Here is a 14,169-nt window from a genome sequence, read left to right on the forward strand (position 1 = left end):
GGAAGCTGCAAAATGTGTACGAGTCCAAAGAAAAACTGCAAAAGTTCCATGGCTAACTGGGGGCTAAATTATGCGTTTATCATCATAATATACATTAACAGAATCTGCTACTTCTAGAGTCGTATTTTGAATTTTTTTTTGTCGTAGCACTGAGCTGCTTCCAGATCTAAACATCAGGAGCTGAACGAGTGAAATCAGGGCAACGTAAAAAAGCATGAGGGATTAGAAAACTGTTCCTGGATAAAAAGTGGAAGGTTGAAAAGCAACTCGAGGAAATGCGCGCAGCTTTGTGAAACATCCGCGTTTGACATATGACCTCAATCTAAGTCACAGTTGGACCTGATTAAGCTGATGAAATCAACAGAGAGCCGCTTGAAACTGACAAAGACACATTCCACTTTGTATGTGTCAGACGGTGTTGTTCCAGCAGCAACAGCCTGACAGTTATATGAAGGCAAATGTTAAAGGCAGCTCCAAAAATAAACCATCTCAACAGATCTTTGATACTTGTGCTTAAAAAAAAAGAAAGAAAGAAAGGAAAATCTGCCAAATACGTGAGATAAGTTCACTTGTTTCCAGTGCAAATGAACTTGACTCAGTTGCATCATGTGGCATCATCTTGACACCTGAGCACTGATCTGCATATGTGTTGCAGTGGGGAAAACTACTTTTTCTAACATGTTATTGGATTCTTTGGAAAGCGTGGCATCAATTTGAGGAAATAATTCTAATTACATGAGTTTAATTCACTGCACAAACCCCTGTACACATGTGGAATTTGGTGAATTAAACCTGCTGGCAAAAAAACAAAATATTGGGGTATTTTTAAGTAAATAAATCACTTTAAAAACCTGATTACAATGAGGGGAATTTGCTGAAATAGATGTAGAAATGTCAACATTTTGACTAAATAAATAGTTATTTAACCCGAGACAGTTTTATATGTAAAAAGCTTTGGTGTTTTGGATGTAAAATGTAATTTATCCTGCAATCAGATCAAACTTTTAGTGGCTTTAGTCATTTCTATGTTGGAAAACAGCCATTAGCTTCAACACACTTTTAAAATCATCATGAATGGTAGCTGACAACACACTATACTGGTGCACTGGGGTGCAAATATGTAGATCTACAAATTTAAATGATCAAAGATAACATGAGACTAGAACAAGACTTCACAATGTTCAGGAAAAAAAACTGCAGCATCCTGGTTTCCTCATGAGACACACATGGAATATTTATTTTGTTTTCATATAATAGAACTTGAAACATCTCTGTCATAATTACAACTCTGGCTTTACTTTTAATTATTTTGAATGAAGAAGGTACAGTTGCTTGTGTAGCATTAGCAGCTCAGTTTTATTTGTGAGTTTATTTCCTCACTTAAAGTTGCAGATTTTGAACAATGTGGGTCATAATTCAATGTTCAGCATTTTGGCACTAATGAGGACTATAAAATGTATTCTAACAGTAAAATAAATGCCCTCTTGTTGCATCTTCAACTGCTGTGCTGCAGTTTTCACCTCGGGCTCGATTGTTGCTTACAAATTTGTCAATCTAGCCGTTTGAAGCTTAAACCTGGCCGATGTGAATGGATACTTGTTGCCGTGTGTCTGAGTGAAGAGGCCCGGTCCTGGTCGACTTAGCCGTGTGACACGCGATAGGGTCCAAATCCAAAGTGGAATGGCTGCAGGCTTCAACCTGCGCTTAAGAGGGTCACCGCCGAACAAAGGGGGTTCAGTCACTAGCTGAGAGGCTGCACACACTGAAAGGAACATGGGGCCAAAGCAGTGAGTGTACCACAGCGAGCATGTTGGACTTTTAAATCAGCAGCATTTTTAAAAGAGAACTGAGTCTAATTTGTCCGAAATGTGTTACTTCCTTCCTTTAAATCTTCGCCTCCAGCTGGAGACATTCAGATGTGAGGTGTGAGACGAATATTTAGTAAAGTTTACCTGCACATTCTTTTCCTTGCTTGGACTTTTGTTGCATAGATGATGTTATATATTGTCAAAATAATAACATGAGCGAGCGGTTTGTAATATGGCTGCTGATTTGATATTCGTATTTTTCCATATTTTTCATTCAGTCCATCACTTAGCATATATAGATTTCAGAAATCATGTCTAAAAAGTGTGAAGAACAAAAAAAAAGGTTTTTCTTGACATAAATTATGCATTTTGGTGGATCAGTTCTTAATCAGTTTGCTAATAAGAGGCTGTCTCCATGCAACAATCAGAAACATCTCTCCACTGTACTGGATGATCCAAGGTAACTGAGATGTCTGTCATGATGGCTAACAAAGCTGATTTTAGATTTGTGCGAATGGCAACACACACAGAATGCATCACATTGAAGTCAAATCATTTAATGGCCGTAATCTGACACTGTATGTGCACACAAAGACTGATTTTATTCAAGAAACAGCACATTTCAGTGCTAAAGTGTGTGAACTTGAAAATGTCACATTAGGTGAAGATCACCATGTGTTTTACAGGCGCTATATTCAGTGTTACTCACTCTACTGTGTGGTGTGGATCCGTCAATTCTTTTTCGTTGTTCATAAAATGTTTGCAGAACCAGTTCCTTACAGTGTTTTATAATCAGCATTATTGACATGTTTACTTGCTCACAGTCTTCTTCACATCTGTATTCGTTGGTGCATTTCGGTATTTCTTGTTCTGTTGCTCGGCTGGAACAGCTAGTATGACATCCACAAAATGAGTCTCGAGGCCAGAAACTCCACGGGAAACAGACAATGAAAAAAAATGAAATAAATGAAATTCTGTGCATCTATTATCACATTTTTGTCTTACATTTGACCTTTTTTGTTGCATTTACTGTCATTCAGCTGTATTTTTCAGAGACAGAAACACAACTGTTCATAACTAATGAAATATCTATCCGGAGAAATAAAAATTCCAAGCTGCCACAATGTTGACATTAGTGCGTCTATCTGTGGTTGTGTGTGTTCAGGCCAAACATGCACTGACATTGTTGTCTGCTTGTTTAGCCAAGAGCAAGAAGTGTGACTGAGATTTTCACAGATTAAATTCTTGCAAAAAGACTCCGATTGTCCGCTGAGGTTTTTATTTTTTTTCCCCAAGCAGTGTGAGAATGCTATGCTGTTTGTTCTGCTTTCTCTGCTTGAGTAAATCTTGAGAAAATCAACTCTATGTGTATTATTCACTCTTTTTTTGTGTGTCAGGTCGCACCTGCCGCGCCTCATGCTGCAGCGCTGAATTCATCCAAGAATCCAGCATTTCTCAAGAGAACCGATTGACATGAAGCCTTTTATTCGGTCACTGATATACGTTGTCTCAGATATTCCTCGTTTGTGAACATCATACAGAGGCTCAGCTTTCGCAATAAACTCCCCTTTCCATGAGAACACTTCAGAATCCCCAGACGTGGCTGCTCGAAACAATATCTGCTCTCTTCTAGAGGAATAATACAGTAAATGTTCCCATACAGTCAAGAGCTGTCTGCAAATTGTGCCTCTCTCGCCTTTTATTGCAGCTCTTTCTAAATCCAAACTTGTGTAGTCCCCTGTTATATTGCTTCCCACAGTTTTGGCAGAAAGGCTCCTCAAAATCGAGGAATATTTCACCTCTTGAGCCAAACGTGAAGTGCCAAACCTGCGAAACACAGCGACTGCCTCGGCTTTTCACTCTGCCTGGCACGCATCATTCAATGTCAGGCCATTTCCCACGCCAAATAGGCTTAGAACGCTAAAAAAGAAAAAAAAAAAAAGAGGGAAGAAAAGAAAAAAGTCCTGTCAAGTTTTTCCACTTGGTTTTGTTCTCTTTTTTTGCCTCTGTGTTTTTTCACCTCGGTATCTATTTGTCCCCTTTTCTTTTCTGCTTTTCCCTCCCTCCTCCACCTCCTCCCCTCTCCTCCTCTGCAAGTCTAACATGTCATTCTTCCTCTTTTGTACCTACAGGCCTTTTTCCCCATTGAACTCCCCACCCCTCTCCACTCCTTTGGCTCTCCTTTTCCCTCTCAGGGGCCTAATTATGAGCCGGCATTAAATAAAAACATTTATATTTCTCCAAAAAAGGCTTCTCTCTGTGCTTTCTCTGGACAATGAGGGCTTGTGATTCTCCCTTCCCTCCTGCTCCCTCTTTCTGTCTCTTTCTCTGCTGAGTGGCCATTCACTGGGGGTCTATGTCTCTCTTTGTGATTGGCTCGCTCTAGGACTCCTAGGGGGCAGTAATTGTGTCTCATTAAGTCTTACAGTAGTCGTGAGGGGAGTGTAGCGGGGTGGGAAGTGAGGGGGGAGTTTGCTGCACAAGGCCTCGCAATTAGAAATCCCAGAGAGCTTGAATGGGAACCCTAATCAGACCACAATGGCTGAGGCTCCCTGCCTATTAGGGCAAAAAGGAAGTGTTGCCATTGTCCAAACACACACACATGCAGAGGCGCACACACTCACGCACACACACCGGGAATGCATGCAGCACAGTGGGGATGGATGTAGCTGTGTAGTGGCGTCATCCCACAGGCCAATTTGGAAAGATTTGGGGACTCATGAGAGCTTTTCACTGCCTCAGTCACGACACACACACACCCACACACATGCACACACACACACAGAAAAGCTGTGCACACACACACAGGTGCAGGCACACACGCCTTTTTTCCCTCCATATTGAAGCTAAAAGGGGTCTCATTAGCGATGTTCAGGACGAGCCGGGAGTTTGCTTTCTGTTTGCTCATTTGTCACCCCTGTGATTCCTCTCGCTGGAGTTTTTTTCCCCTGTTTTTGTGTGAAAAACATTTTCTGCAAGAACCATATTTCGGCGTCACCGTGAAGCAGCAGCGGCAGCAGCAGCAGGGTAATAAAATCAACATGCCACGTCTGTGGTAGATACATAAATAACCCATGCACCTCGCCTCTGTGGAAATTCAGTAAATTTCAGCGTCTGTGAAATAAGAAAAAAAAACATACAAATAATGATATTCCACCACCATCTGTCTCTAAAAGGGAAATGCATTGGAAAGTGAAAACTTTGCAAAGCCTTCCCCGTTTTTTTTTTTTTATCATCTCATAATAGGAGCAGAAAGTGGGTCTCTTTTCCTCCGTTTATCTGTGTAGCGTTCCCAGGAGAAACAGTGGCTACCCCTCCTTATCTTTGTCACCGCCGAGTGCTGCAGTGGATTATGAAGTGGATTATGCAAATGTCTCACAATATATTCATATTAACAAAGGTTGAGGTTCACGCGCCCGTGCCCAGAATTTATGAATACGCAAATAAAAAAGAAAAAAAACTGAATTGGCTGGAATGTGTTATCATTTAATGGAAATTAACTCAGTCCACATTATTGTACCGTGTGCTTTTGCTCATTTGTTAATTTGTTGAATTAGCTGCATCTGTAAAACGAAGTGATATTCAATTTAGCCCATTGTTTCAATTATTTTTGGGGTGTTTTAACGTAGCTCAATAACTGATATGCTTGTAGGTGTTAGGCATGTATAATTGTGTGGATTTTCTAAAACTCTATTGTGACTTGGAAGAATTAACTCCCTGTTGAATTGTTGGAGGTTGATGGATGATGATCCAAATGTGGAAGAATCTCCACTTTATTGTTTTTTAATGGTCAATGAAGCTGCTGGGATCAAAAATGTGTGTCTGGAATGTTTTTTTGTTGGGTTAAATCTTGGATGTCAAGCTGAAAAGAACATACATGAAAGCTTTGGATCCACTCAGTCATAAGAAGTAAAGGAAGCCTGTGCTGGGTGACTGCTGAACAAATGAAGGTCATACAACAAGTGATCTGTTTTATATTCAGCATATGCAAACTAAATTTGCAGCTCATCTGCTGGTCTGGAATTATTTCTATTCCAATAAGCCTTGATTTTATTTATTTGAATGGCCAAAAATATACTCAAATGGCTAATTTTAGTTTGAAAAGTGTGGTTTCAACAACATTTAAATGACTGCATGTCAACATATGCTTCACACTGAGGTAAATAATGATTATAAGTAACTACAACATGTAACATTTGTTCTGATGAACTGAAAATTACCAAATCAATACTTGCTTTGAATAAAATCTTATAATACAAAAGCAATGAAAGAGCTGATTTCGTCACTAAGGTGTTTCTATTCACAGGCAATAAAAAAAACTGACTCATCTGAAATGATGCAATCAAGAAAATTACAACCACTTACTAAAGTTCTGAGTCACCTTATCCTTTTCTAAAACCAAATATTCTAGCTTTAGGAAAGCAAATATCTCCAAATGAAAGGATAAAATAGTCTCAACATACTTCTGATGTCCTCCTGAAGTCATCTGTACTTGGGAAGCACATCAGCTCATTACAGCTCTGACATCCCTGGAGTTAAAATGCTACGAGTTGAAGCCACAAGTTCAAACCTGCACGCCGGCTGAGAAAATCTGGGTGTGGAGAGTCAACAGGAAACAATCTCCTCTTCAGGAGCTGCAGTGTCCTTCAGCAAGGCATTCCACTGTCACTGAAGCAACACAGAAAGTGTTACAGCTGCATAACTTGACATGATGGAATCAAGAAGTAACTGTAACTCTGTTTGTGTTGTGTTTTGTTGTTTAAAGGTCTGCTAGTGATGACAAACTCACGGAGAATTACCCCAATCAATCCTGGAGTTTCCTTCAGTTTTACAGAGCTTCTTAACTCTGCTCATTATTTTTATCAGTATTAATCTTATTATTATAGTTTTAATTATTATTATTTTTATGTTCGGTTATCAAGATTTTATTTTCTTGTGGAAATGCAGAACTGGGTGTAACGTCAACCAAGCGTTTTTATTATTACACTTACTTACTGCAGCTGAAGCGAGTGCATAGCTTATGTTTTACTTTAGTTTCTCTGAACTGAACGTTGACAAAATTTACTTATTTGTAATGCTACGAGCTGCAGAAACAACCACCTAATTTACAGTGTACAGTTTGTAATTTGTGTACTGTACATGGGAGCGCAAACACATTAATCCCTTCGATAGCTCAGTTGGTAGAGCGGAGGACTGTAGTAGAGATGTGCTGACATCCTTAGGTCGCTGGTTCAAATCCGGCTCGAAGGAGGAGGCTTTTGTCGGGGACCATGAGTCAAAAATCACTGTCACTAAATGCAATCTAACCTGACACTGATGCATATAAGACGCAAGTGTCAATATACTGAATGAATTTGTGAAGCAGTAAATCTCTCATTGGAAGCATTTCTATTTATTGTACTTAAGTTTTTCTTACTTGACTTTTAGTTGTGTACACAGTGAACTACTTATCCTGTCCCCTTCGATAGCTCAGCTGGTAGAGCGGAGGACTGTAGTAGAGATGTGCTGACATCCTTAGGTCGCTGGTTCAAATCCGGCTCGAAGGAAGAGACTTTTGCACTTCGATAAAGCTGATCCACCTATGATCAGGCCAAAAACATAGATAAGTACACTACTCTTTGAGGGGGTTACAAGCAAAGTGGTCTAACCCACAAAATATCCAAACTGCGTTTTAAATCATTTCTGTAATATTTTATGATCTAGATTTTAGTGGCAGAGTGGTCAAACCCACGACCCAAATATAACGTTACAGTGGCACTTTGAATGTTACACCATTCTTGAAAACACAAAACTCTGAACCCGATTTTCTAAACTACAGAAAGTGGGTCAGACCACTCTTCACACGTAAATACACAAGTAGAACTTCAGACGGCTTATAGCCAGCTAATACTGCATAGCACACCTTTCCGCACAGCACTGCATCAGAGCCGTAGAATGGTCTGACTACATCTCATTATCATGATGCCATAATGGGAAAGAAAACTTGTTTGTATTTCTTTAAACTGACTACAACTGTCTTGGCTGGTGCTAAGCCCAAGATGTATCAATGGTGCCTCTAGAAAATAGCAGTGAGGGAATTTTTTTGGTGAAACATTTGTATGCAGGGAGATGAGCACTATCTTTAAAAGTGGTTAATTCTAAAAAAAAAAACCAAATGCATGGTTTCCTTTTTACACCATCCAAATGCTTGGCAGAACTTGGAATTTTTGCAGAAACAAACTTACTAATTTTACAGTACGTGGGGTGTACTGTATACAGTCTTTGCTACATCCATGTACCCTCGATAGCTCAAAGGAGGATTCTTTAGTGGGTAACTGTAGAAGGAAAATGTTGTGTCAGTCAATTCAATGCATCACTTAGAATTTTATATGTAGGACAAGTGAGTAATAAAGTGTACACTGATACTTGTTCCTGTACAATATGAGGGCATCACGACATGTTTTTACAAATATACTTAAAGACTTTACAAAGTAGATATAAATCTCTTATGGGAAGCATTATATGTGCTTCAGTTTTCCTCACTTAAATTTCAGACACCATCCAAGCCAAATACACGTTCCTCAGCACATGGTAATCATTGACTGTAACGTAAACAGTGAACAGTCCTACCCAACCCCTTCGATAGCTCAGTTGGTAGAGCGGAGGACTGTAGGAGAGATGTGCTGACATCCTTAGGTCGCTGGTTCAATCCGGCTCGAAGGAGGAGGCTTTTATGTGTTTAGCTGTTAGAGACCATGAATAAAACAATAAATTCAGTGCGTTTCTGACATTACATGTGAGTGAAATACATACACTACCGTTCAAAAGTTTGGGGTCACTCAATTTCATGTTTTCCATGAAAACTCACACTTTTACTCATGTGTTAACATAATTGCACAAGGGTTTTCTAATCATCAGTTAGCCTTTCAACACCATTAGCTAACACAATGTAGCATTAGAACACAGGAGTGATGGTTGCTGGAAATGTTCCTCTGTACCTCTATGGAGATATTCCATTAAAAATCAGCTGTTTCCAGCCAGAGTAATGATTTAGTACATTGACAATGTGCTATAATCCTTAGGTTGCTGGTTCAAATCTGGCTCGAAGGACGAACCTTTTGTTTGAGTAACTGTTCGAGACTATCAAACAAAAAAAAATTCTAAAATTGTTGTTAGAAGGACATTTTTGCATGAAATATAAAAATAGCGGGTCTTAAATTGAGTAAGTCAGACTATCGCCTTGTTTCCTCAAAAATCTGTGTAATTCAAGGTCTGTGCTTCTTGCATTTCATTAGAGATGTACTGAAACTTCACTGCAATCTCAGTTACCATCCAGTTTTACAGAATGTGCATGCAGCATTACTGCCACTAAAACATGACCAATAATATAGAAAGAAAAACAAGGGAGTTGGTCAACCTGCGATACGTTTGAGCAAGTTTTACTGTATGAACCACTACAGTGTGTATTATCTATGTGTGTTACACAGCTAGCATGTGTTAAACTAACTAAATATGTTTATTTTGTAATTATAAATTTACACGATTTGACTGCCATCATAGTAAAAACCGCTAAATAGCTTGTGTGCTAATTCATTCTTTTTTCAACTTCCTGGTGCATGTGGTCCTGCCACTCCATGATCTACAGCAAAAGTTTAAAATTTTCAAAGTACTCCAGCCAAAAAAATAAATTAAAAAATGGAGGAGGAGATTCTAAGAGGAGTGAATGACATTCCAGTTGATTTTAATACAAACACAGAGCTATGTGGAAACGAGGAATCACACCAATCATGTACATCCACTGAGTCAGACTGTTAGACCAAGTACGGTATTTTGAGTGCACTGAATTAAGTACAATTAACTTTTCATCAGTTCAACTTTTGATTTCGAAGAATAAATGAGTTATGTATTCATTGAGCAGCTCAGTTTACTTCTTACCAGCTCTTGTCATTCAAACTGAATCCGGACCTGTTGTTGAGATCCATGCATGTGTGTTTTTTGTGTCTCGTCTTATCTGTGCAACATTCACTGACTAAGCAGCTAAAAGTTTGCTCCCAGGGTCACTTCAGCAGGACGTTCGGCTACTCCGGAACGCACGCTGACCTTCCAAGTGCTACTTCATTTGCACCCTCAGTGGTCATCCACGTTTTCTCACGTTTGCTATCAGTGCCAGGCCCACTGTATCGTTTTCCACGCTGGGAACGATCTGCCCACAAATTTCATGACCTCATGCCAGATAGCATTACAGCTTTGTATGCTTCTGTGAATGGCTGACCAGCTGAACCAGTATGACTGGGCACTGTGTGTTGGAGGAAGCATAATGAGTTTCATCTCCACAACATGGAGGGTAGTCTTTGGGTGGCAGCAGTGGGGACAAACCTAGCAGCTAATTGGTGTTGTCAGCGTTTTAAACACAATTAATGACGGTTCCTTTTCCTCTTCCCCTGACCTAATTGTAGGTGATAATTATTGTTTAGGCCCTAATTTACACAAATAATTAACAGATGTATGCTGACAAATAGGCCGACTTGATTCTTTGCAAATCCTCGCACCATTGTATTGTTAATTGGGCTGAATGTAAGCAGATACTGGGACGTGTTTGCCCCCCTCTTCGAAGCTCCTCAGTGAATACAGTCTTAAGCCTCAGAATAAACAGCCTCAAATTCAGGAGGTGTTCCCCCTAAAGCCCGGATAGAATTTCACATTGTTAGGTGAAGTTAACGCAAAATAGAAGCATTTGTTGATTGGAGCCTATTGCGACAAAGCTGCCATTCCTGCACTTACCATGTGAAAAGAAACAGAAGACAGAGGATGTTAAGTAAATAAAAGCGAATACTGTACAACATTTACAGATATTAAATGGTTTTTGTACAATATTTTTAAACTTGTATGATTAAAAAAAAGGTACATTCAGTCCATTTTATTTACACAGTGGCTATTCGCTACATACGGTGGGTCATCTCAGGGCACTTCTCATGATAAGGTGAAGACTTTACAGGATTATATTACAGACAAAACCCCATCAAATCCAGTGACGTACCTTTAGGGGACAATATATAATCTGTATAATCTGTGCTCCTATGCACTCATGTGAATAGAAGAGACACACTTAATTTCAGTCAGAAATGTTGTGATATAATCTAAATGTTGCACAAAGTTTATTTATGTATAACATGAATTATTTCTGTATTTTTCAGAACAACCTATATTCAGTACCCTGTTTTCTTGTAATTGGCCCCACAATCATTCATTTCAAGCTGAATTTTTTCATCTTCGTGGCCACTTAAGTCGACAAAGGCACATATAATACACGATTTTGTCACAAGACTGCGCTTTCCTTTTCTTTACTCTGTAATCCTAATCGAAGAAAACAGTGGTTTGAGTTGAAGAAGAAAAATCGGAAGAAATGTGGACGTTGCAAAGTCAGATGCACAGTTCTAAAGGGGTAGTGAACCTATTTTTTGCACTTTTGATGGTATTAGAATAGCAATTTCCAGGCACAAAGTATAATTTCAAGTTGACAGAATGCACAAAAGTAAGTAAACAGTTATCATTATAACAAAAAGATAATAAGATATAAGTTGAAAAAGTGTTGATACACATGTTTGTTGGAGTTTTATTTAACTAATAATCTTTCACTACATTGTTGTGTGAATGTGTGTGAATTGGTAAATGAACAACACATTGTTGAGCACTTTGGATCAGCGAAAGTTAAAAAGCGCTTCGTAAATGTGGATCATTTACCATTTCGCTAAAGCAGCAGACATAAACTTAAATTACCTGTTATTTTCTTGTTATTTTTAGTATTATAGACAGGAAACATTTCTGTCAGTTGCAGGGCAATAACATAGTTTGAATTGTAACTTGCGAATCTGAAAAACACTGAAATCCTCCTGTATGTTTTGCATATCTTAGTGGCAGAAGCTTGTGCACATCACAATGTTTAGCTTGTTTTCTAGAAGGGGATTTTGTGGATTACTTTTACAAACCCAGTTTTCACTGTAACATCCTCCGGAGCTAATCTCATAACAGCCTGTTAGCATCTCTGACGGTGCACAACAATATGACATCTTAGAGCATGCCGTGTTTCCACTGAGCAGATTCCCATGTCATGAATCGTGCTGGTGATGGCTATTTGTGAGGGGTTTCCCACCCTGCCTCACAAAGGGGGCTTAGCAGAGAGGCAGCATGTTCTCAGGCATTGTCTCTGGGCCAGGACCACCCGTTCCCCCTCGCTGTCCCACTGTCAGTCAAACAATACAACGCTACAACTCCTACTTTGCTCCCCAACCCCCCATCCTATTTACTCAGCCAGCCCCTCCCTCCCTCCCTCCCTCCCTCCCTCCTCCCGCCACCCACACTCTGGACACAAGGAGTGGTGACATGATGTTTTTCTAGCGGTGAATGTGGACTATTAGTCAACAGCTGGGCCGCGATTCATTCGCAGAGCGAGTCAAGTCAAGACATGGCGGCTTTGCACAAGCGAGCTGCAGGAGAGGGCAAAGGACATGAATACAGAGCAAGCGAGCTGGTTTTCACAGCACACAAGTGTGCTTCAGTGTCACAAAAGGCAGTAACAGATTCTATAAAATCTTTTAAAAGAGGTTTTAAAGTTCATTTTAACCGTTTACAACCCAATTTTCATGTTCATTTTCCATTTGAGCATTTTGAATAATCGTGTTGTGTATCAGCTTGTTCCGTCATTTCTTTCTTCAAACATCATTTCAGTACACTTCAGTAAAACACTATAATTCTTATTTGTTTTATCCTATAAAAATGCAAACATTCTAGATGTGGGCATCCTTTTATACACGCAACCCTAAAATTCAACTTGATGTTTGCATTGTTGATCAGAGATTCATTCACAAGTGACAATGGTGCATTTATCTGGAAAAAACAACGAGGAGAGTTCTAATTGCATATAGTATTAAAGTAATACTAAAGTACCTACTGATTATTGACTCGTCCTGAACACACCCAATTCGAAACCAAGCTGTGCTGACATCCTTAGGTCGCTGGCTCAAAGGAGGAGGGTTTTGTTATGCAGCTCAACACAGACTGATCGTTAAATCAACTTGGTATTTAATGTATCACAGGTATATTTATTTCCCTGTGGATATAGAGCTGTCAACGGCAGCATTTGTATGTGTAGTATGCACTTTTCTATGACCAAAAAGCAAGTAAAAGGACCAATAAACTGCTTTCTATGCACAGCTTTACCCTCTATAGGGTCACAGAGGGGCTGGAGTCGGTCCCAGCTGACTTAGGACAGGTTGCCAGATTATCGCAGGAGCAGTAAGGGTAGGTATACGCTATTTCTGAATGTGCATATTTAATATTCCCCGAGATGCAGAAACAACTGCCTAATCTGCAGTCTACTGGATGTACTAGGTGTAGTGTACACAGTCCACAACGCACAAAGGCCCCTTCGATAGCTCAGTTGGTAGAGCGGAGGACTGTAGGAGAACCATGCAGTGATCCTTAGGTCGCTGGTTCAAATCCGGCTCGAAGGAGGAGGCTTTTGTTTATGTAGCTCTTCATCGACTCTGCTGGTTATATCAACTTGGTATTTAAGGCATCACCGGTATGTTTATTTCCCTGCAGATGTAGAACTGTCAACAGCAGCATTTGTATGCACTTATCTATGACCAATAAGCAAGTAAAAGGACTGATAAACTGCTTTCTATGCACAGCTTTACCCACTGTAGGGTCACAGGGGGGCTGGAGTCTGTTCCAGCTGACTTAGGACAGGTTGCCAGATTATCGCAGGAGCAGTACGGGTAGGTATACGCTATTTCTGAATGTACATATTTAGAATTCCCTGAGATGCAGAAACAACTGCCTTATTTGCAAAGTAGTGGAAGCACTGGGAGTAATGTACACAGTCCAGAGTTTATGTACGTCCCTTCGATAGCTCAGCTGGTAGAGCGGAGGACTGTAGGCGAATTGTGCAGAGATCCTTAGGTCGCTGGTTCGAATCCGGCTTGAAGGAAGAGGCTTTTGTCAGAGACCATGAATCAAACATCTTTGTCACCAAATGTGATCTACCCCAAGCTAGTGCCTATATAAAAACACTGAAAGGATTTGTAGCTATAGATCTTTTATCAAATGCATTTCTAGTGGCTGCACTTCTGTTTTTCCTCACTTGATTTTAACTTGTGTACACAGTAAACCACGCTGTAAACCATACAGTCTGGCCCATTCAATAGCTCAGTTGTTAGAGCGGAGGACTGTAGGAGAGTTGTGCTGTGCTGATTTTTTTGTGATCAGGTAAAACTGTGAGGAACACCCAGTTTGCCAAGAAGGTGACATTTATAGTCTGACTGCACCTCATTTTCTTTTATCATAAGTGGGGAAAAAACACTTTGACTTGGTGTATTTCTCT

At 39.8% G+C, this 14,169-nt stretch overlaps 5 non-coding genes across 5 annotated transcripts; all 5 read left to right on the plus strand.

Annotated features, from left to right (window-relative positions):
- Positions 1-6,970: 6,970 nt before the first annotated feature.
- trnay-gua (transfer RNA tyrosine (anticodon GUA)) lies at positions 6,971-7,058 on the plus strand. Its single transcript is given in 2 exon segments — positions 6,971-7,007; positions 7,023-7,058. It is a non-coding gene; the product is annotated as a tRNA-Tyr (tRNA).
- Positions 7,059-7,266: 208 nt separating this feature from the next.
- Positions 7,267-7,354, plus strand: trnay-gua (transfer RNA tyrosine (anticodon GUA)). Its single transcript is given in 2 exon segments — positions 7,267-7,303; positions 7,319-7,354. It is a non-coding gene; the product is annotated as a tRNA-Tyr (tRNA).
- A 1,069-nt stretch (positions 7,355-8,423) lies between these two features.
- trnay-gua (transfer RNA tyrosine (anticodon GUA)) lies at positions 8,424-8,510 on the plus strand. The gene is given in 2 exon segments: positions 8,424-8,460; positions 8,476-8,510. It is a non-coding gene; the product is annotated as a tRNA-Tyr (tRNA).
- A 4,699-nt stretch (positions 8,511-13,209) lies between these two features.
- On the plus strand, positions 13,210-13,297 carry trnay-gua (transfer RNA tyrosine (anticodon GUA)). Its single transcript is given in 2 exon segments — positions 13,210-13,246; positions 13,262-13,297. It is a non-coding gene; the product is annotated as a tRNA-Tyr (tRNA).
- Positions 13,298-13,688: 391 nt separating this feature from the next.
- Positions 13,689-13,776, plus strand: trnay-gua (transfer RNA tyrosine (anticodon GUA)). The gene is given in 2 exon segments: positions 13,689-13,725; positions 13,741-13,776. It is a non-coding gene; the product is annotated as a tRNA-Tyr (tRNA).
- The last annotated feature ends 393 nt before the right edge of the window (positions 13,777-14,169 follow it).

The sequence above is a fragment of the Amphiprion ocellaris genome, chromosome 10 (genome assembly GCF_022539595.1).
Source record: "Amphiprion ocellaris isolate individual 3 ecotype Okinawa chromosome 10, ASM2253959v1, whole genome shotgun sequence".
Taxonomy (NCBI): Eukaryota; Metazoa; Chordata; class Actinopteri; family Pomacentridae; genus Amphiprion; species Amphiprion ocellaris.